Below are 27,930 nucleotides of genomic sequence, written 5' to 3'. Positions count from 1 at the left end.
GTAAAAGTACCTCAGTCAAAATGTTACTCAAGTAATAGTAAAAAAGTCATTGTTTTTAAATATACTTAAGTATTCCAAAGTATATGCTTTGAAAAATACTTAAAAGTAAAAGTAAAAGTACATTCCTTAATTCTCTGAAACCACCTGCACTGATGTGCTTGCTTGTAGAACCACTACATTATACAAAGCCTGCAGAAACACCAATGAAAACATAGAAATGACTGAGGAACCAGAACTAAATACTTTTACTCCTATACACCCATACAAGATGTAACAAAGAGGCGAGCGGAGGGGGAAGCCAGAAACACAGCCAGTGTGAGAGCAGAAGTTAGGCCAATTGCATTTTAGGGAAGAAAAGAAAACAGCCAATCTAAAGACCAAACCGCACCAATGCAACTCAAGTTTTAAGGTCAACCGCACCAATGCAACTCCTTGCAACTGCCATTGGGGATAATGGTTGCAAGTAGTTGCAAGTAGTTCCATGTTGCAAGGAGTTGCATGGCAAATCATTGGTATGGATGTGGAGTGGGCTTAAAAGTACTCAGTACTTTACAGCCTTCCTAGAAATGTACTCGAGTAAAAGTAAAATATTTGTCTTGGAAATGTACTCAAGTAAGAGTAATAAGTATCAAAAAAATCTAATACTCCAGTAAAGTACAGATCCTCAGAAGCTGTACTCAAGTGCAGTACTCAAGTACATTTACTCCGTTACTGTCCACCACTGAGCAAGGTAAACACGAGGTAATACATCAAATGCCAGGTCGACAAATGAATCTGGCATCTGTCTACATAACACGCTAACTAAATTACATTTTAGCCTTTGCATACTGTAAGCCTGCAAGATCGTCAAGGCTAGGGCAAGTGCTACGGGCTGAGGTGGAGTCTGAAGAGGTGAGTCTTCAGATTACGGCGGAAGATTGGGAGTGAGTCTGCAGTTCTAAGTGCAATGGGGGAGTTTGTTCCACAGTTTGGGAGCCAGAAGGGAGAAGAGCCTGTGACGTGTGGAGCGTTGTCCCGGATGTTTTAGGGAAGATTCTGACAACTTCCCTGTGTTAGCTGATCTGAGAGAGCAGGAGGTGTTGTAGGGTTGATCAGGCTTTGGAGCATACCTTTGGTTGCTTTCTAGGCCAACATCAGTGTTTTGTACTCTGTGCGGGCAGTAACTGGGAGCCAATAGAGGGAGCGGAGAAGGAGGGAGACATGTGAACATTTTGTCTGGTTTAAGACCAAGCGTGCTGCGGCATTCTGGGTAATATAAGGAGCGAGTTACAGTACAGTCAAGTTTTGATAAATGACTGATGTCTACCTTTATTGATCCTGCAGGGGAAATTCAGGTGCCAGAGACAGCACAGCAGTAAATATTTCAGATACAGGGCATAGACGTACAGTAGGTACAGAATAGTAACAATAATAACATCACAATAAAGAAACCCTAAAACAAATTATTAATAAAAGTACAGACATATACACACCCTACAGCCTACACAATCATCCCGCCTGGTGGAGAACAAGAAGACAGCATCAATATACACTTTATTATTATAAAGTGTATACAGACGTATACACCCTATACAATCACCCTGCTTGAAGCAGAACAAGAAAGAGTTTCGGCCCCACACAGTGGCGGAGCGTCCGGGTAGGCCAGGTAGGCGGCCGCCTACGGGCCCGGGACACCGGGGGCCCGGACCGTCAGATCACATGGACCTTTATTTTATTAGAATTAGACGCACTTTGCGTGCTCCGCCTCTCCGCCTCTCCGCGGCCGCCTCTCAGCAACTTTCAGAGATTCACCAGCTTATATGGACCTGCAAATATATTCGAGGCACCCCAATACACTGTTGGAAGCTCACCCTAACCCTAAAACCAAAATAAAGTAACACAAAAACGAACACAATCCGCCCAAAACCTGCACGTGCGCTGCGTGTGTGCGCAGGGGGGGGGGGGGGGGGGGAGCCTGATCAGTGTGCCGTGCTTACCGGCCCGGCTTTCATTTGTTCCGCCACTGGCCCCACAGGTGGGTACTGTATGCTTATGCACTGAGACAAGGTTGTATGCTGAACCCTAAGTTAAGAGCCAGTGATCTAACGCATGCTGAAACGGTTGTTTTTTTAATATAATGTTCTGCTCCAGAACCCCCTCTAGAATGATCCCAGTATAAATCTGTCCCACGCAGCATATTCTCAGCTGACTCAACACCATTAAACACCCAACCTCTAGCCGAAACGCACAGTTCTCCTGACTCACTGATCAGCCCTGTGACTGAAAAAAGCTCTTTTATCTGCCATCATCTCAACCTCTCCACCTCTACCCCTCTCCCCCTCTCTCCCCCTGTTCTCTCTCTAACTTAACCAGCCACCCCACGTCTGCAGCCAGGAGGAGGTCGACACAGAACCCTTCATCTGGGAGGAACAAGATGTCCAAGTGAACGAAGGCTGATGACTGAACTCCTATAGATAATGCTCAACCATGCATTATCAACCGCAGGCAGTGGTGGAAAAAGTTCTCAAATATTAAGTAAAAGTAATAAGTAAAAGTATCAATACTGCAATGCAGAAATACTCTGTTACAAGTAAAAGTCCAGAATTCAAAATTTACTTGAGTAAAAGTACAAAAGTATTAGTATCAAAAGTACTCATTATGCAGAAGGTCCCATTTCACAAGTTTTCAACTGTATAACATGTATCTCACAATGCTCACAATGCATCGCGACGCATTGTGAGCTTGTAGATCTGCTATTTTCAAATGGCCGAAATGTAGAGCTGAAGTGGGTAATGTATGTTTGTTTTGTTGTCAATTATTTGTACGAGCTCTTGTTTTTATGGGATCTTGTTTATTTTATACACGTATTTGTTTTAGCTCTTGCTCATTTGATTTTCCTATTTGTCTCATCTGTTTAAGAAAGTAGGTAGCTGATATATTGCACTTTTACCTTAGCGCTAGGTATACTCTTAGTTGCTTGTTTTAGAAGAGAATGCACTTAAGACTTCTGGTGATTAGTAGTTTTCTTGCCTACCTATGTTAAATGCACTTATTGTAAGTCGCTTTGGATAAAAGCGTCTGCTTTTTTTTTTTCATTAATGACTGTAATGTAATGTAATGTAATGTTTTGTAATAATAATCTAATAATCTAAACCAACTGACCAGCAACAGTTAAGGACTTAAGACAGCCATCACAAACACGTTAGACCACTGTTTCCCAAACAGTGGGTCGGGACCAATGTTTGGGTCACGGACACATTTTTATGGGTCGAGGGTAAATATCCCCTTTGTTGTGTTTTCCATAAAAAAACACACCTTTCATCAACTAAACGAATTCCAACATATTTGAAGAGTATTTCATAAATAAAATGAAATAAATGAAATCATTTCCAATCCATAAATAAATACAAAAACGTTTAAGTTGTGAAAATAGCAGATACAAGCTCACAACGCGGCGCATAGCGGCACGTGAGCTTAGTAGATCTGCTATTTTCACTGGTTTGGGTCCCAGGCAAACGTCTAATTTCTCTTCTGGGTTTTGAGCTAAGAAATTTGGGAACCACTGCGTTAGACCACAACATCGGCAGCATGGCCGACCAATCACATAAAATGTTGCCAATTAACCCTCCCCACACGTTTATGCGTTGTCACGGCCTGTTGTACCCTACTGGCTCACGCCCACTGGGAGGACGTAGCACCTCCGACCTACTCCTCCCATTCAACACTCCACGTTGACAAGCGCTGCCCCAGATCGTAGGGGTATATATGACAAAGGATCACCCTCTACTCCCTGGCCGGGGTCCCTCCACTGAACACAGCCATATTGACACTCCGCCGAGCCAGATGCACCGCAGTGTATTCGAAACCCCCCGCCTCTGCGGTGGTGGACAGGTACTTTAACCCTGCGCCACCTGAGCGCTATCAGAGCGCTCCTGTAGATGTTTAAATGGGTCATTGACATCAGAAATTGACAAAGAAAGCGGCACATATTCATTCAATATTTTGGTGCAGGGTCATCGATTACCCTCAGCGACCTCTTCATTTATGAAGAGGATACATGTCTACATGCGGTGACATATATTATGTTCATTGATTTTTTGCCACAAGGCTCAATATATCATCACCCTGCAATTGATGCTTCGTCTCAAAACGTAATTGAGATATCATGAGAGTAACGCCTATTTTCAACACATTAAAGCAGAGGTCTTCAACAGGGGGTCCGCGACCCCTAGGGGGTCCGCGGAGGTACTGCAGGGGGTCCACGAAATTGTTTGATTTCTTTTTTTTCCCTCAAAAATGTCAATATGTCTTAAAACATAACATGACATATTTGAATAGCTTAGTATTGAATGCACAATAACATGGTATGTTTATACATATTTTGTAGAGAAAGAAAAGGTATTTTACACACCTACTGGGACAACCTGTGGGTAGGAGCAGGCTCCAGGCAACCATTTGTTCATGCTTATACATATAAAACACAATTTTATACATAAATATACGATATATGGATATATGTGGTGGCCTACCCCCTACCCTACGAGGTAGGGGGTCCCTGCTCCATCACCCCATCAGTTTGGGGGTCCCTGGCCTGAAAAGGTTGAAGACCCCTGCATTAAAGTATTGTGTCAATCAAAGATGTGTCTATTTCTCCATTCTACAACTTTATGCGTTCAGGCAATACATCACCCCCAAAATAGCTTTGTTCTTCTATCAATTACTCACCCCTAATGCCTTCAATACTTGGGGAATTTTAGTCGTGAAGTGTATAAAAATAGAAACGTTTTGAGATAGAATGTGGTGTTTTGGATTACTAAGGATACGAATGGATACAAGATACTTACAGAGTTGTGTGAGAGTTGTGTTGGAGTTCATGAACAGAGCTACAGTCTGAGGTCTGATAGTCCTCAAGCTGTTTTCACATTTATGGAAACATGCACAGCCCTGTCAAACAAATATATTCATTTGTTTACAATGCAAATGAGGAGAAACAATTGATTCCCACCAGCTCTGCGTTTTCTGTCTGTATTCATAATATGAAGCTACTTTGACACGGATTGGAGAAGCTTCAAATTGTATCATCAGGTCAGAGGAGGGGGCCTAATAATCCAATATGGAACATCAGAATATCGAAGGCTTCACCCAGAACCTGTCTTTGCATCCGCCAACCCAGTTAAAACCAGTGTCATGTGTCATGACATGATGGTAGGGCTGGGCGATATGACTTAAATATCATGATTATTTAAAACTGTTGCCTCGATTACGATTAATGAACGATTACTTATTTTGAAAAAAACAATGCGATGCGTTATGAGCTTGTAGATCTGCTATTTTCACTATTTTGGCACAACACCATTGTACAACGAAGTATAATACGTGGTTGATCAGACTAATGGATTTAAGCGATTATAAAAAATCTATCTATGTAGATTTGTTGATATAAGAACATTTTAAAATCGATAAAAATAAACCTGCTTCTTGATTATTCGATTAACTTACAGGAGCAAGATTAAGTCAGTTATTGGTTCTAAATACCGGCCCTATGACATGGAGGACAGAGAACTGCGGGCACAAGGTGGAGGGGGACACTGATGTCATTTATGACAGATCAGCCAAGGAGGTATTGAACTACTGCCTGCATACCGCCACCAAGTGTTCCAATCACATTGCTGTAGATGAACAAGAATGCCTTGAGTTCTTTGGTCAGTAGCCATTTGTCACAGTACGATTGGAGAACCAGTCAGATTGAAGAAGGTGCATTCGTTTTTCGGCGTGAGGCGGAGCTAGCGGGAGGCTTTGATGTCCCCGCGGTACAAACAGAGTGCTCTGCTCGTAGCTGACAACAACAAACAAAATTAGCAGCTACGCTAGAAGGAACGCTGCCTCACTTCGAAGTGGTCCGAAACTGGATTCAAAAGTCATTCCGAATAAAATAAATAATCGTATTATATGTTGTGATATGTATGTGATTAATTAATTCATGTGTGGGGAAAAACATTAATTACATTAATACGTTAAACTTTATAATCATGGCCGGGGCCTACCAGGAGCCTGGCTTTAGCGGCTAAAGCTAAGCGGCTAACCTTAGTGTTCCTAGTAGTAGCCCCGTTTTCCCCTCCGTTGCGCGACGGCGTCGCAGAATTAATATTTATATATTTTTTATTTCGCTGTTCAAATTTGTTTTTCTTTTTTTACGGGAGGGTGGTGTACTCGAAGAAAACAAGCACTCCTTCTTCATGTATATCATACATAGTCATACATACATACATAGTCATACACACGTATTATGCAAAGGCAGAATGTTATTTATTCATTCAAATGAACCGTCACACCAATAGCTGTGACCAGATGTGCCCTCCATGCTCTTGCAGTGCTGTGACATTGCTCATTACTAAAATGACATTGAGGACTTCCAATGTTTGGACACTTCAATTTGTTCCAAACAGGTCGTAAACTATCATCAGCTGCAGCCGCGCCACCCCCCGCCCCTCCCCTCCGAGTCATCCAATCACCAGAGATCAGGGGAACACTTGTGCTATGAATTATCATAGTAATAAACCCCGGAATTGACCTGTTCTTCTTCTCCTCCAACCCCATCAGCCCAGATGGAGCCGGGCCAAACACACAAATGGAAGGATGATTGACTGTGTGGCGGAAAATTGAGCCCAACCAATGACAGATTTTCGGGTCCAATGCTGATCCCGGTTTCGGAAGTCTACACCACCGATTACCCCCCAAAAAACAAAAACAAAAGAAAAAGGGGTAAAAAGTGCAAATCTTGAAATCAATTTTAAATCAATTTCAATTGGATTATAGTTTCTTTTTCAGAATAGTTAAGCCCTAGTGGAACGACTCAAGAAAATCCAGCCAAATGGTAACAGAATGATCAGCATAGTGATATGCTGATCATTCTGTTACCATTAGGCTGCATTTTCCATGAAAAGAATAGAAAGACGTGCACATCCATACCCTGTGTCAGTGCTGAGCGAAAAATAACAGTAAACTAAGACAAATGAACAAACGCTCGCACACTGATGGGCTCCGTTTAAAAAAACATAATTTATTGCACCCTTAAAGTGCTATGACGTTGCGGGGTACATGCCCTTCATCAAACTCTGCTCATCAGTGTTTGTTCATTTTTCGTAAAATATCACGACATTCAGGATGTTTTATCGGTTTCACATGAAGTCATGTCATCCACTTGGTGGATGAAGAACCACAATGACCACAATGTAGGAATACTCCTAAGCAACCACCCGCTTTACCCTAGCAACCGCATATTAGACCATAGAAACTGCATATTAGACCTTAGCAACCACTTATTAGACCATAGCAACCACTGTTTTACTATAGAAACCGCCCATTAGATCCTAGCAACCGCCTATTAGACCCTAGCAACCACTGTTTTACCCCAGCAACTGCATATTAGACCCTCGCAACCGCATATTATACCCCAGCAACCACTGTTTTACCTTAGCAACGGCCTATTAGACCCTAGCAACCAAGGTTTTACCCATAAACCGTAAAAAACAAAGTGACACCATGTGTTTCTACAGACCCGTTTTGAAGCCTGTTTTTCAGCGATTACAAATCAGCCATCTTTCTACATCCGGTTTGAAATGCTAACGGAAATTAATACTATTGGCTGCAACAGCAGCGAGCGTGGGTCTTCACTCGGTAGAACCAGTAGAAACCCTAGAAACATACCCTACTTTATAATTAATTTTCAAATTAAATGGGACCATAATTTACTAAACACATATCATGATGATTTAAAAAAGACTTTAAACTAGTGATTGAAAACGTAAAGTGTTTATGAAAGGGTTTACTAAGGTAATAAAATCAAGTATAAAGTCCGCCCCACACCTCTTTCAGTTGTATTGAGATTATATCTCATTGAGCCCGGTAGAAGGTGAAATAGCGACTTCTTCTGGACCATTAATAGGAACAGCAGGCTGAACGAGAACCCGGAAGTGGGCTTGCCCCTTGGTTTTACCCTAAAAAACTACAATTAACACTACTCAACACTGTCAACACTATCAATACTTTTAACACTACAAATACTTTAACACTTTTAAAACCTTTAACACCTGTAACACCTTTAACACCTTTAACACCTTTAACACCTTAACACCTTTAAACACTTAATACTATCAACATTCTTAGCGATCCCACACTGTTTCTTCAGGAACAGTAATTTCTAGTTACTTTATGTGCTGCTGGGTAGCTTAACATATACAGTATAACATTATATATACCGTAATTTTCGCACTATAAGCCGCACCTGAATATAAGCCGCAGCAGCTAAATTGAATGATTTGTACATATATAAGCCGCACTGGACTATAAGCCGCGGGTGTAAAATCCATAGATTTAGGAGGTCCCCTAGTGGCCGTTAGCTGTAAAAATCCATAGATAAGCCGCACGTTATATAAGCCGCAGGGTCGAAAAATTTATATATAATATATTATTATATATATATATATTAATATTGTAGTGGTAAGAGTACAATATTTGCCTCTGAGACCTAAGCAGAGTAGAAGCATAGAAATGGAAATACTCAAGTAAAAAAAAAACTTGTACTTTAGTAAATTACTTGAGTAAAAGTACTTAGTTACTTTCCACCACTGGTCACATTAGAGAAATCTGCTTCACAGCCGACTTCATGTGGTTTGGACAGGAACACTGTTTCCCTGGTCGTTGTGACCTTGAAGTGGGAAACCAGAAACCACCTACGATAACATTCATACAAAAGTCAATATTGGACAGCATTCAGAAACACATTAATGTGAGAGGCTTCTAAAGTCCACAATGAACTGTATCTTTGAGAGGCCTTTTAACCACTTCAACTTTGTCGTACGATGGAGTCGCACGGCGAAAAAAATGCAGATCTACAAGCTCACAACAAAATATGGATGCCAGGCTGAAAGTGGTTAAAAGGTGTATAACTGATCATGTTTTTATAAGGTAAGTGTTAAATAGCTCTATCATTCATTATTCTAGTAATCGTTGCTATAGAGTGCTCAGTAACAGGGGTCTCCCTGTCTCTCCAGCACTTTAAAATACATGTTCAGGTAATAATAATAATTCATCAGCTTCAGTTTCATAGTGTTGCAATTGTGTCTGCGCATTTGTTTTCTTGTTTCATCACTTCCAATCCTGTTACTGTATCCTATGTGTTTCCTCTTCTGGAAAAGTATTTTCAGTTTACTAAAGAGCTCGAGAGACAGGGGGAGACCCACGTTACTTACACTGCTATACAAACTCTCTATAGCAATGACTTGATTACCATCAGAATATAGAGCTAATTAACGCTGATTTTAACACAAAATAAAACACTTACACGATCCCTTTTTTTGCATGTCATTATAGGCAAACATGTATAAAAAAACGCTCAAAACTGTTCAGAAATAGTGAAAATAGCCACTCTCATGGTACCCATGGAGAAAATATTTAAACTTCAGAGCAAAAATGATATAGACCACCTCATGCCAAACATGATAAATAATGAAACTGTCTGTATAGGGTCTAAGCTGCGTGAAGAGAATCATGATGGACTCTGTTCCAGCAGCGACAGCTGGCCTGTTCCTTCAGTATGCATTGAAACGGACAGGTAGAGCAGCTGTTATTGAATAAAGGTCGTCGTCCCCCCGCCCACACCCACAACCCCTCCCTACCGGCGGCACCCAATTCACACCTCGGGCGACACACAGCGCAGCTGCTCCAGATTTCTGAGGAAACCCGAGCCTCTGGGGAAATCACCACCAGTCAATGGAGATGTGCATCTCTGAACCTCTGGTTCTCAACGCGGGGTCCGGGGACCGCCCCGGGAGGTCCCTGGGGGGAGTTCCAGGGGAGTCCCCAGGTAAATTATCGATAGTTAGCAACAAAATAGACCAGTGGTTCTCAACCAGTGGTCCGGGGACCACCAGTGGTCCTTGGGGGGGTACCAGGGGGTCCCCAGCAAAATAAGTTAACATAGCGTCAGAATCATTTTAACCACTTAAAAATAGTAGATATACAAGCTTTGAAAAATCTTGAATATGTGTGCATATAGCTTTGAATATATATATATTTTTTAAAGCGATCATTTTTAACTCAAATCTTTGCTTCTGGGGTCCCTGGCACAAACCATTTTCAGATGGAGGTCCGTGGCCAAATGTATATCAATTTAGGGGTCCTTGGCATGAAAAGGGTTGAAAACCACTGAAATAGACCCTTTCGGGTTTGTGACTGTTTGTAACTATTAAATTAACCAGGTCCTTGAAATAAAAAAACAAGAGATTGAGAATCCCTGTCCTAGGCCACATAACAGGGATGATGGCAGGATGTTTTGACCGAAACTGTAACTCATGCTACAATGAATCCACCAGTGGTGGAAAAAGTACTCAAATTCTTTACTTAAGTAAAAGTACCAATGCTGCAATATAGAAATACTCTGTTTCAAGCTAAAAATCCAGAATTCAAAATGTACTTGAGTAAAAGTACAAAAGTATTGGCATCAAAATGTACTTAAAGACGGGGTGCCGTGATTTTCAGTGATTTTTCCACCCCTAAAACATAATCATCAGTTATTATGGTTATACTAGGAGGAAGATTTTTTTTTTCTGTTTTTCTATTGGCACGTTTGACCCTCAAGGTTTCAGCCTCCAGGTAGAAACTCAAAATAGCCAAAGACATAAAACAGCATAAAAACACCACCAGGGGGCTTAATGAAGTTCTATCAACCTCATAGACACATGAAAAACTGAAAAAGTGCAAAACCATGGCACCACCTCTTTAAAATACCAAAAGTAAAAGTACTGAAATATTTGAAAATTATTGTTTCATAATATCATAATTTATATATGAAAAGTAACAAGTAACTAAAGTTTTCAAATAATTGTAGTGGAGTAAAAGTACAATATTTGCCTCTGAGATGTACAGTAGTGGAGTAGAAGTAAATGTATTGGAAATTGGAAATACTCAAGTAAAGTACAAATACCTCAAAATTGTACTTAAGTACAGTACTTAAGTAAATGTACTTCCACCTACTCCCGCCTCGTTTCAGCCCAAGCTCCCGATATCCAGCATGTCAATCAACATACAGTACAACAACGTTAAACACAAGAGCTCAGCAGCATGTACAGTAGTGCAGGAAAATGGATTACATCTGTAATCCCATGGCAGAGGTCTTAATCTGCCAACCCAAGAGGAAGTCATGAAGGGGACAGAACCGGATGTTCTCAGCATGTGCTCTCAGATGGCTTACCACACATGCTCTCCGCAAGACCACCTGTCTGTCATTCAGCATCCTATAGATGAGAGTGACGCAGCAATGACCACGTCATTCAGCATGTCATTCAACATCCTAGAAGAGTGACACAGCATGACCGCTGTCATTCAACATGTCCTTCAACATCCTAGAAGAGTGACGCAGCATGACCACTGTCATTTAACATCAGTGGTTCTCAACCTGTGGGTCAGCCCACATGATTTTGGGGGGGGGGGGGTACTCAGATGACAATAAAGTGACAATTTAAGGACTTTTAAGACCATTTTAATACCTAAAAAATGAAATGAAAAATCTAAAGTAATCGATAAACTATACTAGAAACTGGTCAAATATTAGCCAAATTGTCAAACAATATAATATAATAATATAAAATTGTGAAAATAGCTGATCTGCAAGCTCTTATCGCCTCGCATTGGCTATTTTCATGTCACGGTAAACCACAGCCTTGTGTGGCTTATTGCTTTTCACAAAAACAGTTATTAATTACAATTATTATTATTATTATTTGCAATTATGACAAACATTAATTACAATTTAACGACAAGAATAATTTCTACAAGAAAGTAGTCCCTGTGACTGCCCCCATAAACAAGGACGTTGCTACTGTATGCAAATGCATGGAATACAGACCGACATTCACTTCCATGTTCAACAGCTCTCATTGCTACCACGACAGCTTATCAGTGATCAAACTCCCCCCACCTCCCCATTCCCTCCTGTAGCAGCATTAGTTCTCCACTATACCAGCATGTCAATCAATGCAGGTTCATATATAATGAGTTATATTGTATGTATGTCTTAATGTATGTGTATGTTTAGGTTCTGTCCTAGGAGTTTCCAATTCCACTTTTCCTCATGTGAATGTAATTATCTGCGCGTCGTGCTTGCACAGATTATTCCGTAGTATCACAGGAGCAGAGCCCCACCTCCAAATTCAGTGCAATATCATTGCAATACATGGTTTTCCTACGAATGTCAGACTGAAATGTCCTGACAAGGTTTCCTGGCACCTGTCTCAACCTTAAGCCACCTGCTTTCATCCGAGTCTCTTTGATGTTGACATTCCATGCCAGCGCCGGATGGATGTTAATGTTGTTCACACTTTCATATTTGGACTGTTGAGTCAGACAGAACCAAGGGACAGGCTTGTCACTTTGACTTTGGTGCTTGTATTGGACAGACAGAGGGGGAGACCTGAAGAGACAGTCTCGGCTGACTGGGCCTGACGGTTTGCAACACAGTTCAGCGAGCACGGGCGACCGTGCACAAATGCTGCGAGCGCAAAATAAAGGAGCGTGATTCTGAATGACACCTGACAATTATTTGCCGTGAGTGAGGAGTGTTTGAAACGTGTTTTCAACTGTGCAGACAGGGGACAGGCACATGAAATAGACCTGCAATATAGACAGCATTATTACAATACATCATGCCTCGAGCCCCGCTACACTTGCTACACACACAATGACTAATCTGTCATTGTCTGTATTGATTACGGCTCTATCATATCTCATATAATATCTTATATCATATTTGATCACATAATATTGCATATCATATGTGTGTGTGTGTGTGTGTGTGTGTGTGTGTGTGTGTGTGTGTGTGTGTGTGTGTGTGTGTGTGCGTGTGCGTGTGTGTGTGTGGTGTGTGTGGTAAAATAAATAAGGTTTCAAAAGAGATTTAAAAATGATTATTTGTTAGTATTATCACGGGTGAGCTGGAATCCATCTGGACCACTGGACTCACTGGACCAGTTCTCCTAATAAATGGACAGGAAGTTACACAACGACAGTATGCAACACTAATCTCCCACCACCACCACTACCCGACCGAGTGCATGCCACACGCGTGCGTGCGTGCGTGTGCGTGTGCGTGTGTGTGTGTGTGTGTGTGCGCGCAAGTGCACATGTGTGTCTCTTATACAACAACCTCAGCATCCACCCTGAACCCCCCCACCATCCGTAAAGCTTAGTAAGACAAGGATTACAACCAATTACTGGCCTCCTGAGGAGAGAGTGGAGACAGGGAGGCGCACGACTCACACAACGGCCAGGAGAAGAAGAAAATACATCAGCGCGTTATTCACAACCAACAGAAGTTGTGAATAACAAGTAGCAGAAGTGTTGCGATGGGAAGAGGCATGATCATAAAAGCTCAGACTTGAAAAGTTAATTGAATCTTTTTCTGGCGATACTAGTGCCCTCGGCCCCGCTGCATGTATATGGTGAAAATGAATCTACAGTCCGTACGGTTCTACCGGCAGCCCCCTGGGAATGGTATAGTACTTGTGCTGCATTCCAGACATGCAGATTACATTAAAAACCCTGTGCGAACACTCCATGACGCTGCATGCATAAAAAAAGATGAAGTAAGCCTCCCTGTTCCACAGCAGGAATACATTTACAGGGTTGTTAGAGATGATTAAAAGAGCCTGACCTCACGGTCATTATTTGACTTTTTTTCCAGGTATCGGTATCGGCAATTATGCAGGATAAATATGTCTCGGTTTGTTTTACCTTTAAATCTTTCAATTTTCAAAAATAACTGATTTAAATGCTCACAATGCATAGCATCATGACATGTTTAATATGATTCTTCATTTACATTTATCAAAAACATATTTGTGGGGTCTTTTTTCTATTTATGTGTTCGCTTATAAGTTAAATGTTCTCAGACAGAAACTTTAATCAAATCTAAGTTTTTTAAATTCTTTTAAGATTTCTTTATTATTTCTTTCTTTTTCTTTTTCTTAACAAGAAAATACCAATCAAAACATCAGTTAGCAAAGGTCTAGGACTGTCCAAAACCGGTATCAGAAACAGAAATCTGGCATCGGTCGGGGTCTCCTGATTAAATCTGTGACCAGAGGGATGATATTACAGTAATAGAACCGAGGGTTACATCACTAAGAGGAAAGCAAGAAAACACAGAGCAGATAAATGTCAGCCATTGAAACAATGAAGTGCAATTCATTAATGAGATCTATACCTCAGATAATGGCCTGTTGTAATGAGAATACAAGGCCTCAAAGGGAAAACAACGAAATAACAGAATAATGAAGACAAACATAAGTATCTTTGATTGCCCACTCCTTAAAAGTAGGAATGGTGCTCTTTAGATTAGCATACACTGTCCAGGTCCTTTGTGCTCTTATCCATCCAGTTGATAATGACACAATAGCTCTTCGCATACCTAATCATAATAAGCTTTTACACATAGCGGTTTGCTTTAACAGTAGCGGTGGAAAGTAAGTGAGCGTCGCGCTTGGCACAGACATGCGCAGGGCAAGTTCTGCCAGGGAACTCAGTGCAGTTGTTGGCGGCCGGCCATTGGGCCGCCTCAGCTCCACGTTCACATCCACTCATCCGGTTCACACGCTCATTTCATTCTCAGACCGCTCTATTTAACTGGAAGTTTGCACTACTCATCCCTGCTTGCTTTTGCTGCGCTCATGCTGCTGATGCTGCTGCTGCTCTCACCACTGCTGTCTTGCTAAAAAAATTGCTGCTCTCACCCTCCACCACCCCAGCTACCACCTGTAGTTTTGGATCTGCTGTTTATGTTACGGGGGATTCGGAGTCCCTATGGTTGGGAGATGCGCTTTATCGGAGTACCTAAAAGCAGATCCAATTCATTGCCAAATAATAAATATGTTGCTCATTTTAAATTCAATAAAAATATCTTATCCTCAAGTACTGTATTTAAGTACAATTTTGAGGTACTTTTACTTTACTGGAGTATTTCCAATTTTCAATACTTTTACTTCTACTCCACTCCAGTACCGCTGGAAGTAGGGGTGCTGGGGGTGCGGCCGCCCCCGCTACCGGGATAATAAATCGGTAAAATCAGGCAAAAATAAGAATTAAATAACATAACTCTAACCTAACCCTAATCCTAACCCTAAAACCGAAATAAAGAAACCAAAAACTGGGAAAAAAACGAACCCAATCCGCCCAGAACCCCAGCGAGCGCGCGGGGGGTCCTCATGCACGCGAGCGCATACCGCACCCCTAACCTAAAAGGTCTTCCCGCGGCTATGCTCCACTCTCAGAGACAAATATTGTAGTTTTACTCCACTACAATTATTTGAAAACTTGAGTTACTAGTTACTTCATAATCATAATTACAAAACATACATTAACCACTTCAGTCCAATTTAAACTTTGGCTATTTGAAAATAGCTGATCTACAAGCTCACAACGCGTTGGAACTTGTGGATGCATTGTGAGCTTGTGGATCTGCTATTTTCAAACGATTTTTATACATTTTAGACATTTGATAACGTGTTGTGAAAGAAGAGTACTTTTACTATTGGTACTTTAAGTATATTTGGATGCCAATACTTTTGTACTTTTACTCAAGTACATTTTTATTACCAGACTTTTACTTGTAACAGAGTGTTTCTACATCACAGTATTGACGCTTTTACTTAAGTAAAACATGTCGTACTTTTTCCACCACTGTTTAACAGTCATAATGGTATTCACACAGGTGGACAAAATGAATCTTCGCCTCCTAGACTTGGACGGAAATAGGCCTACAAGCCCACAACGAATGGAGTTGTGGGCTTGTAGGCCTATTTCCTTGTAGATTGACTATTTTCGAAAATTGGCGTTGAGGGGTAAAAAAAAAGGAGGGAACCAAGTATACACCCCTGGGGGACCCCGGTCGGTCAATGAAGTATATATACGGTTCAAGTGGTTGAAAAACATTAACTCACCAGAATTTCCTTGGCCTGCCAATTCTGAAAGGTGAGCAAGGCATGGTGTTGGTTTGTGCTTTCACTCTGCAGTCCTGCTGTTCTACTTTCCTGACAGATTGGGTCTTACTCTGCAGCATGCTGGCAGGAAAACTTCATCTCAATTTCCGTGTTCAGTGTTTCTGTGTTTCTGCCCATTTCGGAAAGGTCATTTCAGACGTCGGAACCAGAAAAACGACTTTCTTACCTGACACTTTTCTCTTTCAGTTCAATTCCCTACAGGATATTTTTTCTATAAAAATGCTGTTTCTGAATTAAACTGTTCGACGTATCAATGACAGTGACAGATGCCATCATCCTACAGCAGCCACAGGTTCGCTGGTTCAGGTTCCGATCCACGTATACAAAAACAGGAAGTAGCTTTAACGAGGATGCACAGGATTCGTGCATTGGATTATCACTCACGCTCAGAGTGCAGGACTGACCGCTGATAAACAGGAAATGACCGTTGTCTCATTGACTCGCTGTAACGTGAAGATGTGCCATCATCACTAAACGGTACGGACACCATCTCTCTGATCCCATTGTGTTCCACACTCCTCTTTTCTGCTCCTCTCATCTCTTCACATCCCTAAGATCTCTTCACAGCTCTGTCCTGTTACGGTTTCTTAGCGTTGTTGCCGGACTCGTTCCTCTCCTCCGGCGTCCCGTCTCCCTCTCCTCTCTCCCTCTGCGTAGCACCGAGTCGCTCTGTCAGTACTGATGCAGCAGTGGTCCAGACAGGCAGACAGGCAGACAGACAGACAGACAGACTGCTCTCTCTGCACGTGAGCCCAGTTTAATGCTGAGTAATGCGGGCCTGCTCTAGCAGCCTGGGCCTCTGCTACAACTGTGGATCCATCTGGATCTGTATTCCAGGTGGACCCCGGCCGGCAGAAATGATGAGACTGCAGCAGTGGTGGAAAAAGTACTCAAATTTTTTACTTAAGTAAAAGTATCAATACTGCAATGTAGAAGTACTCTGTTAAAAGTAAAAGTCCTGAATTAAAAATTTACCTGAGTAAAAGTACAAAAGTATTGGTATCAAAATCTACTTAAAGCCGGGACCCTGGGGGTCCCGGCCCACAGGTTTAGAACCACTGCTCTAGTGCAGTGACACACTGTGTGTCCTCTACTGACACACTGTGTGTCCTCTACTGACACACTGTGTGTCCTCTAGTGCAGTGACACACTGTGTGTCCTCTAGTGCAGTGACACACTGTGTGTCCTCTAGTGCAGGGACACACTGTGTCCTCTAGTGCAGTGACACACTGTGTGTCCTCTAGTGCAGTGACACACTGTGTGTCCTCTAGTGCAGTGACACACTGTGTGTCCTCTAGTGCAGGGACACACTGTGTCCTCTAGTGCAGTGACACACAGTGTGTCCTCTAGTGCAGTGACACACTATGTGTCCTCTAGTGCAGTGACACACTATGTGTCCTCTAGTGCAGTGACACACTATGTGTCCTCTAGTGCAGTGACACACTGTGTCCTCTAGTGCAGTGACACACTATGTGTCCTCTAGTGCAGTGACACACTGTGTCCTCTAGTGCAGTGACACACAGTGTGTCCTCTAGTGTGACACACTGTGTGTCCTCTAGTGTGACACACTGTGTGTCCTCTAGTGTGACACACTGTGTGTCCTCTACTGTGACACACTGTGTGTCCTCTAGTGCAGTGACACACTGTGTGTCCTCTAGTGCAGTGACACACTGTGTGTCCTCTAGTGCAGTGACACACTGTGTGTCCTCTAGTGTGACACACTGTGTGTCCTCTAGTGCAGTGACACACTGTGTGTCCTCTAGTGTGACACACTGTGTGTCCTCTAGTGCAGTGACACACTGTGTGTCCTCTAGTGTGACACACTGTGTGTCCTCTAATGCAGTGACACACTGTGTGTCCTCTAGTGCAGTGACACACTGTGTGTCCTCTAGTGTGACACACTGTGTGTCCTCTAGTGCAGTGACACACTGTGTGTCCTCTAGTGTGACACACTGTGTGTCCTCTAATGCAGTGACACACTGTGTGTCCTCTAGTGCAGTGACACACTGTGTGTCCTCTAGTGCAGTGACACACTGTGTGTCCTCTAGTGCAGTGACACACTGTGTGTCCTCTAGTGCAGTGACACACTGTGTGTCCTCTAGTGCAGTGACACACTGTGTGTCCTCTAGTGCAGTGACACACTGTGTGTCCTCTAGTGCAGTGACACACTGTGTGTCCTCTAGTGCAGTGACACACTGTGTGTCCTCTAGTGCAGTGACACACTGTGTACTGTGTGTCCTCTACTGTGACACACTGTGTGTCCTCTAGTGCAGTGACACACCGTGTGTCCTCTAGTGCAGTGACCAAGGGGCCAGCTTGAGAGTTGTAAATTGGGTCTATAAAGAAAGTTCAGTTCAAGTGACAGTTCATATGAATGGCCTGTAGTTTCGCTGTTTTACCCCTGCTGGTGTCAGAAAGAATTTCTCTCAATGCAAGTGGGCGGGTTTTTGACGAACTTTAGACTTGATTTTCTTACCTTAATAAACATTGTTATAAATACTATTATGCTTCCAGTCGCTAGTTTAAAGTCTTCTTTCAAATCATCATGATATGCGTTTTGGCAAATTATGGTCCCATTTAGTATGATCTAGGAGGGGCGGGATGATTTGATTGACAAGCTACACAACCAATAGCATTCATTCCCCGCCCCCGCTCTTGATTGACAAGCTACCCAACCAATATTGGTCTGGTTGCATTGTGCAGGACATGACGTACTTTTTTAAATGAATTTGAACAACAATTGATTTAATTAAAGTTTCTATTTGAGAACTAATAGCCTAACTTATAAGCAAATATGAAAATAAACAAATAATGTTTTGATAAAAAAATTATTAAGCATATTTATTAAACTTCAGTATTCAGTATGAAAAGAATATTAAACTATAATTATACAATGAACAAGCAAAGAATAATATAAAATATAAAACACACAAGCTCACAACATAGCAAGCTTTTAGATCAGTTACTTTTGAAACATTTTAAAAGGTTACAAATCGGGACACATCAGCTGCATAGGCGGCGGGTGAGCTTGACAATTGGGAAGGCTGGGGGTCGGCGCCGAAATCCGTGCGCGTGCGCAAAAAATGCGGTTTCTGGGCGGATTGTGTTGGTTTTTGGTTACTTTATTTTGGTTTTAGGGTTAGGGTTAGGTTAGGTTATTTAATTTTTATTTTTGCCTGATTTTACTGATTTATTATCAAAAAAATTAACTAAATAATGCTGCGCACATATATTATATAATTTGCACAATTCCTAGAATTGCATAACATAATTCCAGCATAACATTTGGGAAGGTTTAGCCTACCCTAGCCTTCATTACCCGCCGCCTATGATCAGCTGCATAATTGCCGAAACCGATGTAGTAAAAAAGAGTCAAATAATGATATACCACTCAAACCGATATATCGGTCAGGCTCCACAATTGCCAGCAGGACTGTTCGCTCAGCTCTGAATCTAGGCTTCACGTGTTGCGTACACACACACACACACACACACACACACACACACACACACACACACACACACACACACACACACACACACACACACACACACACACACACACACACACACACACACACACACACACACACACACACACACACACACACACACACACACACACACACACAGCACCATCCTAACCTTGCCAACACTGCAGAGATGCCCGCCATTAGTTACTGTGGCAACGAGAGGGGAGGGAGGGGGGCTACATCCATTCTGGCTCTCAGTGGCTCATTCATCTCACTTACAACACACCGCAAACACACTGCACACATTCTTCTGCAGGAGGAAAACCTTGGCAAAAAAACGTTTGTCAACAGCTCGCTCACAAATGCATCTCCTGACCTCATCTGACCAGGATCAAAGACAAACGATAACTCACCATCTGCTCCTGGCCCTGGTGAATGTCTTGTCCAGTCTGAAAAAGTGCAGGAAAAAAAACATGTTGAGTCCAGAGAAACAGCTCAAATAATCAGTGTTTACTTCACACTATACGTATATTTTTATGAAATATTCATCGAGTGTATGAGTGTGTAGCTTGTTTAATGATGCTAAAAACGGATGGTTCGATAATAGCAACAATCTGCCGAGACATCACAGCTAAGTCTAGATAAAAGGGTCGGAGATTAAAATCAATGTGCATTTGTTTATGATAGATCAATGTGCATTGACAGACAGACAGACAGACAGACAGACAGACAGACAACGAGCTGCCGTTCCAAAATGAGACAAAGTCTGTGTTTCTGCTTATCCGTTGGTGGGATTTGAAGCGGATGGGAAGAAGAGTGAGAATGAGATGAGTATTCTGTTGTTGTGGGTTTCTGATTACAAGTAACAATCCAGAAGGTAGTAAGTATATCTTTCAAAATAAAAATAAACTAAACTGAACTGAGGGAAGGCAAGGGTGTATACAGGGAGTCAGACTTACCCCCAAATGAATAAGTGAATGAATGAATGAATCTGCTCAAGTAGCATATCCAGGGATGAGAAGATAATACCGTGCTGATATATTTGGATAAATATAATGACATACCCAAAATAGGGACGCCAGGTTGAAAGTGGTAAACAGCTTCTGAACAGGAGTGGTTCAAAGTGTTTGTTCATTTGTTCTTTTGGACGACCAGATATAATGCCCGCCTTCTAACAGTTGGGTGAGTGTACAATTCAATGTAATCCACTAGATGGCACTGTGTGTGCAAAAGAAACACTTGATGGATAAAAGTTATGATGAACTGCTGACCATGACTGCTGCTCACCATCAAGAAAACCATGCATCACAATTTGGGTAATATTGGGTTTTAGACATCCACCACAAATGAGCAAATACAAGCTGTAGGAGAGTCCTAAACATACTGCTGTGCAGCATAGACTCTAGGTCTCCAGCACTGATGCTGTGCCACATGGAACTACTACTACTACTAATAATGACTCTATTTACAGAGCATTTATCAAAACACGGTTACAAAGTGCTTTATGATATAAATGAAATGATAACAGCAAAAGAACGAATGGATAAATAAACAAATGAGAAATAATGTAATATAATAAAGAAACAAAAACCCTCAAGGACATGTAGAAGTGCAGGGTCTCAGGCTTATCTCTGGCGATAGCCGCGGGGGGCCGGCTATTTGAATCATCTCACAGACCTCCTGCAGCTGTCTGCTCTGTCATGCATCCGATCTCGTATTTAACCTTCTCCCCCCTGCCGAGGACACCTTCTCAGATGTCCTCCTCAAAGCACAGAGCTGTGTCACTGTTGATCCAGTTAGCCAGAACCACATCCCATTCCATCCATCCAGACACAGCTGAGTCTCTGTCCGCTGTCCCACCCCTTGTCCCAGCGGACTCACAGGAATCCAAAGCTCTTACTCATCTGTCTGAAGACGTCTCTTTGGCCGGTATTAAGTCTGCATGTTCTATGGAATCATTACCCAGCAACATCCCAGGAATCTGGCAAGCTAGTCTGAAAATAGAGCAAGTAGACGCCTCGCAGTCTAGTTATCTGCGCCAGGCCGGAAGGCCGGGACGCAGAGATTGTGTTTTTGCTCCCGTTTGTGTCTGCGTGTCTCTGTGTGTAGCTAATCTCAGAAACCACTGGGCTGATCAGCGTAAAACTTTTCCTGCACACTCCCAGTAGGCCAAAAAACACGAGCGTGCACCTCCAAAAGCACTTTTACTTCCGCCCATAGTGGGTTAGGGAAATGCGAAAAGTTGCACCGTATGTTGTATAATGCTATTTCTCCCGCAGCTTCCTCGGGTCCTGATGGCTGCAACCCAAGACTTACAAAGCCCTGACTAAGCAACCCATCCTGGCAGAGATATGCGCTCAGAAGAGCGCCCTTTTCTAGTTCGGTCTGTATTGGGGGCGACGGCAGCTCAGTCCCTATGGACTTGGTTTGGGAACTGGAGGGCCAAGACCATCGTTCAGAGAGTGGACTGGTAGCAGGAGAGGTGCCAGTTCACCTCTTGGGCACTGCTGAGGTGCCCTTGAGCAAGGCACCAAACACCTAAAACTGCTTCTGGGTGCCACTTTGCAGCTCATGACTCAACGATCTCTCCGTGTTTGCATGTCTATAGGTCTTTGTGTTTCAAGCCTACATGTCATGTGTTTAACAATAGAGTGAAGATCAAATTTCCCTACGAGGATTTAAAAATATAATTATTGCAATGCATAGGCTAGAGACCGACACAATCACACGTTTGAAAGTTGATAGTTGAGCAACTTAGTTTGAAAATATCCTGTTTTCATTCAATAGTTTCCAAAGCATTTGTGAAAGAACACAAGAATATTGAATGAGGGAGCCTAACAATTCAAACCACGGAATAGCACCAGGAATAGGACAAAAGCTCTTGGTACTTCCTGTTGTAGCGATCCTATCCTATAGCTTGGCTTGTTATGTCCGTTTGTGGTGTATTTGTCAATCACATGAAAACCTAAAGCGACTTCCTCTTTCTGAGAAACTGTGTAACTGAGAGGGGAAACACATCAGCGAGGCTGTTTGTTCACTGTACTGTGGAATTGTACTTAACTGAGATTTTAGCGTTGGCTATAAAAAAAAATAGCTCACTGCGACATTGTACATCTGCTACTTTTTCAAAGTGTTGGTGTCTGCTTTTAATTTTTTAACATAAGTTTTCTCTTCTGGGGGTCCGTGGCACAAAAACCTTTTCAGATGGGGGTCCGCGGCCAAATATATAGCAATTTGGGGGTCCTTGGCACGAAAAAGTTAGAGAACTACTGATTTAGAAGGCATTTAGTAGAATGCCTCAGGTCTTAATGGGTTAAGTACAGTACTTGAGTAAATGTACTTAGTTACAGTAACTTTCCACCACTGGGTGGGAATCCCAACCCAGCAGACCTGCTGTTGCCTGCGGTGGCTTTGTCGCCTGGAGGGTGACTCTGTCATGTTCAACCCCCGGTGACACTAGGCTACAAGCAGTCCTCCACGTGACACGTAATGACACGAAGATGGATTCTGTTGTTCCGAGTCTATCTCAGTTCACTGAGTCTGACACACCAACAACGGGCAGATAAATCACAGCTGTCGCACGAGATGCAATGCACTACTTGTCCTTGGGCGACCAAAAGTGACACCAAAACCAGCTCTGTTCGTCTGGGAGTTATATTCTGTGAGCGGAAGAGAGCTGTCTCTGTATGTACGACACCGCTGAGAAGAATAATCATTCTCATTCTGTGGGCCTCCTCGCTCATTCTCAGGTTTCATAGAAATCCAATTAAATTTAATCAGACAGGATACGACATGATCCACAACCAAAGGCTCTAAAGCAAAATAAATTGCCTATAAATATAAATACATATAAAATGCCTCTAGAAATCCATCAGCATAACTCACGACGATAACCCCCCCCCCCACCCTCCAGGTTATGATATAACCACTTAAAAGGTAGGTAAGTGATAATTTTTTGTTAAATGGTTAAAACACTATATTCTGAAAGTAGTCATTGCTATGGAGTGTTTGTTCAGTAACAGGGGTCTCCCTGTCGCTACAGCTCTTTAATAAACGGAAAATACAGTTTCAGGTGGGTTGCACATTTTCAGCCAATGAGGAGAGAGTACCATTTATCAGCTTAAATGTTAAGTTCCAATTTTGTCTGCTAATTTCTTTGTGTCATCACTTCCAATTTCACTTGTTCAATATATATCCTGTGTGGGTTCTCTCTCCTGATTGGATAAAATTGGTATCCCGGCCTGAAAACAAATGTTCTGTTTACTAAAGAGCTGGAGAGACAGGGAGACTCCTGTTACTGAACAAACACTCTATAGCAATGAGTACTATCAGAATGTAGAGCTTTTTAACACTTATTTTAACAAAAGAAAATCACTTACCCTACCATTAAGCCACTGTTTTATACTTTGTCTCACAATGCATCGCATCACCGCACGTTGTGAGCTTGTAGATCTACTGTTTTCACTATTTTGGGGGTCAACCCAAATTGAAAATCTTTGCCTATAATGAGTAATGGCATGCCCAAAATAGCCACACCAATTCAATTAATCAGCCTGTTAATCAATCTGTCAATCAAAGAAGCGAGCTAACAATCAATAAAGAAACTCTCCTTTTTCCTGTTAAATATCACAGATCACTCCAGAGAGACAGAGAGAGAGACATTCCATGACTGAAACTAAACAAGGCAGGGCAGCTTGTGATAACATGCAGATTACTACAGTGAGCGATGACAAACTCTCAGTATTATCAGCCAAACAGAGGGCCTTTTCAGTGAATCAATGATGGATGGATGGACGGACGGACGTACGGACGGACAGAGACGTATGGACGGAAGGAAGTCGCCTGTAAGCAATTAGCAGCCTGTGTCAAAGCAATTGTTCGGTGTAAGTCATATTTAGCCCAACAGATGTCAAATTTTAGTTCCGATATTATTCTCGCTTTTGGAGAGTCATAGACCACCGATTAGCCCATATGGTAAAAAAAAAAGGAAAGAAAAAAACGTTTGACAATTTAGTAAATATTAAATACATACATAGACTGAACTGTATTTTATTTAAACACTTATGCCCTATTCAAGAGTTTTTTCCAATAATAGCACATCTACAAGCTTCAAAAGGTTGAAATCGGAACACATCGGCTTCATACAATACCGATGTCGTCAAAAAGTCAAAATAATAGCCGATATATTGGCCAAACCGATATATTAGTCAGGCTCTAGTATCAATGCATGTCTACAGTATGAGTAATATTTAACCCTCACAGTCTAAGAGGACTAGTTGTTCTCATTGGCGACAGAATAAATCAAAGAAAAACAAACTCTTTGACACCAGACTGACACTGAGCTGAATTACTACAGCTCATATACCATCACAGCACGTCACGTGATTTATTTCATTACTCCTCTCCAGTCAGCTGGGTATCTTTAAACAAAATCATCTGGTTTCTATGGAAATAGGCTATAGAAAGGTATGAATCCTAATGTATACTCTGTGGCACAACAGCGTCGCTTCCCGACAGGTGCTGATTCACAAGCTTGTAATGAGTTGATGTCGGCAAGCGACATATTTGTGCGGTGGTCAATAAATTAGTGCTTTGAAAGGCTCAGGGCGGGCCTCAGTAACTCCTGGTCAACACAGCATGTCGACATCTGGAACAGTGAACAATAAGTTCACTGTACTTGCAGTAATCTGCGTTCACATTTGTGCAACACACCTGCGTAAAAAGAAAAAAAGTGACATACTGCCAATGTTCCAACTACAAAAATGTATAAGGAAGAAAAATGATGGATATTCATTGTCAGCTCCTACATGTATGAATAGAGCTTCCTTACTACTGTACGTATATAGACAAGCAGGTGGCCAGAGAGGCTGTCTGGGAATCGGACGGTTGCCGGTTCACACCCCGGTCGATCCAGTATACAGTATGTGTCGAAGTATCCCTGAGCAAGACACTGAACTCTTAACTGCTCCCTATAGGTTCTGTATTAATATCAACCACTCACTGCTCCTAATAGTTAGGATAGGTTAAATGCAGAGGATAGATTTCACGTATGTGCAAATAAACATACCCCAAAAACAACTAAAAGGGGACTAAATTACTATTACTTTGAACTTGCACCTTAACTCAAATATTTTTAGAGGTACAATCCGTTTTATTTTATTTACTTTACATCCAGCGTGAATGTTATCGACACTCCTCAAGTAGGCTATATTGCTCCCAAAGCTGCATTTGACTCAAAAACATCCAGTGAATGACCAAACACTCTGTTTAAAGCCCTCGGCAGCCAGAAATCCCAATGTAAACCTTGCTGGAGCTCAAGAGAGAGGCTGTGTAGAGCCGGTTACAGCCCTGGGATACATTGGGACTCACATTCTGAGCTAAACTTGTGGATAAGAGCCTATTGAGTCCAGAGGGAGAGACGTTTGAGATGAACATTCAGCAAAATGAAAGGTTTCTGAAGGCGTGTGTCTACAGTACGTGAATGCGTCAGCCTATTTGGTATTCTGTGAATAACGTTTATTCTGTAATCAACTCCCACACCAGCATGCGTTCTGCCCTCAGCATCCGTTATTCACTCAGAGAGAATGTTTTTCAATAGAAGCTGGATACTATTAAACACCCTATTTATACTGCACTTCATTTGAAAATGGAAGATCTACAAGCTTGCATTGTAGATTAGCTTTTTTAGAGAAATTGTGAAATATTTGGACACATCTTGAAACATTTTGATGCCAGGCTTATAAGGTCTGAACAAAAGGAAAGAGTCCGCACACCGTCTTAATGTTCCCAAAAACGTTTCAGCTGAGTGAGGAGTCAAAAAGAAAAAGACAAAAGAGGGCAGAATTCACAAATCACTGAGTGAAGGCACCCGGGGACAACGCCCCAATTTGGAATTCACAGTCTATGACAGATCCATAGATAAGCCATTATTATTCCTATGTGGCCATCAGGAAAGAGGAAACATTTTCTATACATAATAAGTGTCCATACCCTACAAAATAACTTCCGGGTGCTTCAAAACGCCACTGAGCACATTCATTGAAATGATAGCTGGGGGCGGGGCAATCCGCCCTCTAGTTATATTATACCTCTATGACCTAACCGCTTTAGGCTTATAAGGTCCACACACCAGGAACTCTGTGACCACTCATACGGGACGTGGATATTACACGTCATTCTTTTGACTCCGCGTGGCCGGAGACTATGTTTCCACCTGACATTATTAACGCCATTTAGCATTTTCTGCAAAACACAGTTTTTGCTACTACTCCTACCGATTTTGTCCAAAACTCACACAAACCGGTACACATTATCTCTGGGCTCATGTGATCAAAATGTATACGTTTTCAGATCCCATCTCAAGTCGCTATGACTGCCGTCCAAAGTTTGCGGGCCCTGGGTGGGCAATCCGACCTGGCGGAGACCTGTGCTCCGAGGACCACACTTTTCTAGTTTGTTTTGTTTTTGAAACAAGATTGATCTTTTCACCGCAAATAAAACCATCAACCTACATGATCTATTTTCAGAGAATTCATTTTCGGAGAAAGACCTTTAATGTGGTTAAAAATAGACTAGCGAGTGAAAGACAGCCCTGCTCAAGCCCTGAAACATTGTTATCCAGGCTAATAATAAGAATACCAGTCAACAATACAGAGGGAACCCGCCCACCTCCAGACTGTTTACTGTATGTGAGCTGAATGGCACCATTGATACAGTGAATGACAGTAAAGATGAATGTTCTCTTTTATGCCACATGACAGTACAGTCGAGTACAGTCAGCATGAACACACACACTCCGAAGAGAGTACAAATGGAACCAAACGGACCCGTAAAGTTCTGTTTGGTTCCATTTGTACACTCTTTTGGAGTAAAATGAACACTAAGAATTTACTGTGCACAATTGCACACACATGCACACACACACAAACACCAGAGCTATGCAAACAGACACTTTTCACTGCTCTATCCACCTTATAAACATATACAGTACACACACACACACACACACACACACACACACACCCACACAGACCCACACACACAACAGCAGTTTGTGTACATGTCATGAGCACATCATACAACTTAACCCATTCAAACGTGTTAAATCTATAGGTTGTAATACCTTTCAATCCGGGACAGCATCTGTGTCATTTTAGATGTTGCTATATAGCAACATTAATTTTTATTTTATTTAAATAAAAATGTAAAGTTTTTCAGAAAACTGTTACAATTTAGAAGGCGTTTTAGAATTGGCCTCAGGTCTAAATAGGCGAATAAACTGGTCCTGCGCCTTACCGCTGTTTAAACTAATGTTAGCTACAACTTACAATGTCGGCGTCTAGCAACACATCCTTATCCAGAGAGACGTTGGCAAAGCGCAAGCTCGTCGTTTCTCACCTAAGCTTTTCAGCGTACAACAAGCTGTA

At 42.0% G+C, this 27,930-nt stretch overlaps 1 pseudogene across 1 annotated transcript in view; it reads right to left on the bottom strand.

Moving 5' to 3' along the window:
• The window catches only part of LOC308097273 (rap1 GTPase-activating protein 1-like), a 70,595-nt pseudogene that overhangs the window by 36,521 nt on the left and 6,144 nt on the right, over positions 1 to 27,930 (bottom strand). Inside the window, exon 2 of the transcript XR_013935131.1 lies at positions 19,918 to 19,953. The product of XR_013935131.1 is annotated as a rap1 GTPase-activating protein 1-like (transcript). The remainder of the gene's footprint in view (positions 1 to 19,917; positions 19,954 to 27,930) is intronic.

Source organism: Gymnoscopelus braueri (assembly GCF_963280865.1).
Source record: "Gymnoscopelus braueri genome assembly, chromosome: 12".
Classification (NCBI taxonomy): Eukaryota; Metazoa; Chordata; class Actinopteri; order Myctophiformes; family Myctophidae; genus Gymnoscopelus; species Gymnoscopelus braueri.
Note: the sequence above shows the minus strand (reverse complement) of the source record. Positions and strands in the feature narration are given on the sequence as shown.